The sequence below is a fragment of the Amaranthus tricolor genome, chromosome 13 (assembly GCF_026212465.1).
Source record: "Amaranthus tricolor cultivar Red isolate AtriRed21 chromosome 13, ASM2621246v1, whole genome shotgun sequence".
Taxonomy (NCBI): Eukaryota; Viridiplantae; Streptophyta; class Magnoliopsida; order Caryophyllales; family Amaranthaceae; genus Amaranthus; species Amaranthus tricolor.
Window position 1 is genome coordinate 19,964,043 of NC_080059.1, and position 5,171 is coordinate 19,969,213.

General features: G+C 31.9%; 1 non-coding gene across 1 annotated transcript; it reads right to left on the bottom strand.

The window, feature by feature from the left end:
* Nucleotides 1-1,568: 1,568 nt before the first annotated feature.
* On the bottom strand, nt 1,569-1,684 carry LOC130799038 (U5 spliceosomal RNA). Its single transcript, XR_009039185.1, has one exon. It is a non-coding gene; the product is annotated as a U5 spliceosomal RNA (small nuclear RNA).
* Nucleotides 1,685-5,171: the final 3,487 nt, after the last annotated feature.

Consider the following 5,171-nt stretch of genomic DNA (forward strand, 5'->3'; position numbering starts at 1 on the left):
TTGCCGAAAAATTACTCTATATTTTCTATTTTGAGTCAGTTCAATTAGAGATGTTTTAAAGAGACCATCTCTCACAAGAATTTGTAATTTAATCTATAATTTTGATTTTAATGTGTAACGTATTTAATTTGATTTATTCTTATTATTGCAGGTTTTCATTATAATTTGGCTTTGGAGATTTGAAGTTGAACACTTAGTAGGTTGTATCAATCCTTTTATATTCAATTGCAATTATGTAATATTTCTTAAATGATTACTATTAAAATTCTAAATTGAAGTCTGACTATGAAAAACGTAAGAAGAGAAAACATATAAAAGACATAAAATCAATCTCAAAGAGGAGCAATTGCTAAATTTCTTTTTATAAAAAGAACAAGATTTTGTTGAAAATCTTATTGTTAGGATTCATGTAAATATGACTGACTTCAAAATTGATAATTTGGATGATGAAAGCATTGATTTATATAATTGGGTTGATGTGCCAAATTTTAATCTTAGTATGATTAATGAGAATGTGACTAATATTAATGATAACATTGCCAATAAGAACGTCGATGTTGATGATAATCCGAAGAACTCACTTAATGATGAAAATGATGGTGGGGAGAATATTGAATCCATGAGAAGAAAAAAGGTCATAGCTAATTGCTTTAATTATATGTTTTCCCTAACTTCATATTCAACTTTTTCCCCTAATCCACTTGATAATCGTTGCTTGTTAATATTATTGTTGTCTCTTTTTCCAACAAATTCAATTCTTGGAAATAATCCCTTCTCAGCCTTTCTTTATTCATTTCACATATACCCTTTTCATATTTATTCTCAAATCTAACTTCTCTTATTTCTTTTTCAAAATTTCTTTCTTTTTAAAATTATTATTAGTCCAAGCAAATTAACAATATCAAATCATCCTAATGAAGGCTATTGCATTGAACCTAGAGGTGTTCATTCGGTTGATCGGGTCGGTTTCGGACGGGTGTTATTCGGTTCGGTTGCATTTCGGATCGGTTATTTTTCGGCTGTGTGTTACAACGGGTCACACTCGGGTCGAGTCGGTTAGTCACGGTTCGGTTAGAGATCGGTTATTCAATCTATCGGGTTAGCATCAGTTCGGTGTCGGTTGAAGTTCGTGTCGAGTGTCAATCGGTCTCGGGTTGTCATCGATTACTAATTGGTTCGGTTTTTTCGGGTACAGATCGGGTTCGAGCTTTATTTTTCGAGTAGTTATCGGTTACGGATAACTATTGATCGGGTCAATATCAAAATAAGTTAATAGTCAGGTTTTTAATTGATGTATGCTCATTTACTTACAAAAAATAATTACCGATTGTTTTATAAGATATAGAATATATGGGTGTCAAACAGGTCGGGTTGGGTCATTTTCAGGTTCGGATCATATATAAATGGGTCAATAAACCCTTAACCTGAACCTGACCCATTTAATTAATGGGTCAAAAATTGAAACCCCGACCTGATCTGTAGCAGATCGGATCAACCTGCTAATGACCCATTTAACCTACTTTTTTTTAGGTCATTAAATTCATATATTTCAGGTCATTTGACCCATTTAACCTTAATCAAAGGCTTCCTCCAAAAATAAACGTATGCCACTTAATGCAGCGAGCACACAGTATTCTTTAGTAAAAGGCGAAAGAATAGTTCGCTTTGTGCTCACGGCGTGGCTGCGTAAGTTGGTATGAGATCTGTGGAAGTGATTTAAAGGATTTTTCTTTTATTAGTATCTTTCATAGCCGAGGTGGGACAACTTCCTTTGTTATTGAAAGTCATCTTCAGCTGACAAATCCCTTAGCCGATGTGGGACAACTTCCTTTCTTATTGAATGTCATCTTCAGCTGACAAATCCCTCAATACATGGTAATTGGTATTATCTTAGTTTTATGAAGTATTTGGCAAATGTTGATCCGCCTTAAATTTAATAAATGGGTTAAACAGGTTTTTTTCGGGTTTAAATATTCAACTTGAACCTAACCCATTTAATAAACAGATCAGGTCGGGTTGACCCATTTAATTAATTGGGTCAAAAATCTAAACCCAAACCCGCTAATTTCGAGTCGGTTTCAGATCAGGTTAGCAGGTCGGGTCAGCTTTTGCCAGCCCTAATAGGCAGATCAATTTATTTCAATTAGTTTATATATATATATATATATATATATATATATATATATATATATATATATATATATATATATATATATATATATATATATATATATATATATTCTGTATGCAATCTCTTCTGTATAGAACTTGTGTTCTTCCTTTTTCCGTATTATTAGAAACTGAAATTGGACTTAATTTGCTAAAATTAGGTGAAAATTTGATTCGGATTTATAACAGTTCGATTTACAATCGGTTTAGGTTTGTATCAGTTCGGGTTAAAAACAGTTCGATCTTAATCGGTTTTAGTCAGGTTACATTCGGTTACGTGCATAATTCGGGTCGGATTTAACTCGGGTCGATCACTGTTCAGTTCGGGTAACATCGGTTAAGGTTTATATGTCGGTTATAAAATTCGGTTGCAGTTCGAGTTCGATTTTGCCCTTTCGGTTATCAAACGGTTCGAGTGAAGTATCGGTTCGGGTAATTGCGGTTCGATAAACCTAAAAAAATTACATTTTTTCGGGTCGGATAATTTTCGATTCCGGGTCGGATTTTCGGGTCGGGTTTGTTTTGAACAGCTCTAATTGAACCTAATATTACCAATTCACAATTTATTCCTTACTCTTTTATAACAAGAAAACGAGTGTTAAAAATGGAGATAAAATCCTCTTTAAGTGTTAAAGAATAAACAATAGTATTGCTGTTAAAGAACTAACTTAACCAAAAATTTAAGCTGATAATTAAAGCTTTAGAATATATTATATACTCTACTACGCCCCTGACACAAAAATCCTTTAAGCTAGAAGTGTGAATGTATCACAACCTCTTCGTATACTTGATGTGAAATATTTCACTTCGATATGAGGGGTGGAAGAAATTGAACTTGTGACCTTTCATCACATAGGCTTTATTTTGATATCATGTTAAAAAACTAATTCAACTAAAACCTGATACTTGAGGCCCTAAAATATCTTATATACTCTAACAGTTGCAAAATTGATAAGGCTCCTAAACCGAGCAAGAAGATTCGTCCATTTTTAACTTATGAGTTATGACAATAAAATAATATCTTGTTATTGTTATTGTTATTTGTTTATTGATTTGATTTGATTGTCATATCTACTTATCTTAGTATATAAGAATAATATCCATAAATGATTAATACTTTTAGTTATATAGCATAAAATTCAACATTCCTTTTTTTTTAATTTACGTTTTACACAATTTTCAAAGTAAATTTTAAACCTTAAACGCATCATAAAAATTATAAAAAACATATAATAAAAAGGTATACATTAAGATGAATATAATAAAATCTCACATAGATATATTCATCCATATATGTCTAAAAAATCTTAATCAAATTTCTCCCTACAAAATAGAATATTCTAAACGGGAAAAACATTAAGAAACAGGAGTATATTTTAATTTTTAAATTAATGAAAGACCTTTAATTTTTTAAATAACTAAAAAAATATACAATGTCTCAAAATTCTATTGATGTGGAAGTGTAATGGGACCGTTTTAGAGTGTATGAGTTAGCTTAAGAACATGCTCAACAAGGAATGAAACAATAGAACACCCACGCAACTTAGAAACTTATTCTAGATTGGATGGTTTCTTTGAGCAGCAAAAATTCACTAACGACCCGTTTGGTACATGGTATTAGAGGGCGGTAATGGTAATAAAATTAAGTAATAAAAAATTTGGTTGTTTGGATGCCTTCAATGGTAATGGATGGTAATAAAATAAGGTAATGAAATTACCAAAAAGGGCCATTTTTATTACCATCAAACAACCTGGTATTAGGCTGTAATGGTAATGAAGTATTACTGTGGTAATAAAATAAGGTAATGTTGTTTCGAGCTGAAGAAAAAAAATAATGAAGAAAAAAAAGGTAATGTATGTAATTATCAAAAAAAATATTATTATTAAAAAAAAATCATTAGAAAGAATAATTTAGATACAATAATGCTTTTAGATACAAATATACAATAATGAAACTTTACCATTTTTTATTACTAACAACCAAATGCAATCAATGGAATATTATCTTCCATTACCATTCTTTAGTCATGCACACCAAACAAAAGAATCTTCATTACCAATTCTCATATCCATTGCTTCATTACTATTGCCATTATAACATTTCATTGCCATTACTTCATTATCATCAACCAAACGGGACGTAAGTATTTTAAACTCTCAAAGCTTTTACTCTCAAACACTAAGTAATAAGAATAAAAGGGGCGTGCAACACAAAGTAAGCACAAAGAAATTCACAAAGAAAATCAGAATTTTGTTTTCAATCTCACTTGCCTAAAATGCATGGCAATGAGTTTCTTTTATACTAAAAATAATGCAAGTGTTACAAGCCTTCAAGGAACCTTTTAACTTCCCCCCTTACAAAATCAGAAAACAAAGCATTAAACAAAAGCTAGAATTAAGCCTTTTTAATGCTAAGAATTAAGGCTGATAATGACCCCTTGCATTTCTCCTAAAAAAAACCCTTTGGATTTCTCCTAAAAAAATCCCTCAAGGGAAGCTTCAAGTTGCTGCTTGAATTGTGCCTTATTCAAACTCCCATTTAAGGCAAATAATAAATGATTGCTTTGAAGAGAATCCCACGAAATTAGCAGCCATTTGCTTGACATTTACGTGGCTAAGTAAAGCATGGACCGTAGCTTGTGTTGTAGGAACCGTAACTTGATGATCTTGGACTTCGTGGACTGAATTCTCATCATTCTCCCCCTCTTCAAAGAAGTTTTCCCTCAAACTCTCATCTTCAAGGTATGGAGACAAATCACCCACATTGAAAGTTGCACTAACACCACCATAGTCACTTGGCAATTCAAGCTTGTAAGCACTTTCTCCAATCTTTTCAACCACACGAAATGGACCATCTGATCTAGGCATAAGCTTGTCTTCCTAAGGTTAGGAAAACATTCCTTGTGCAAATGTAACCACACCAAATCACCTTGAGCAAAAGTAGGTTGTTTCCTTCTTTTATTAGCTCTTTCCTTGTAAACGGTATTCATGGCTTCAATCTT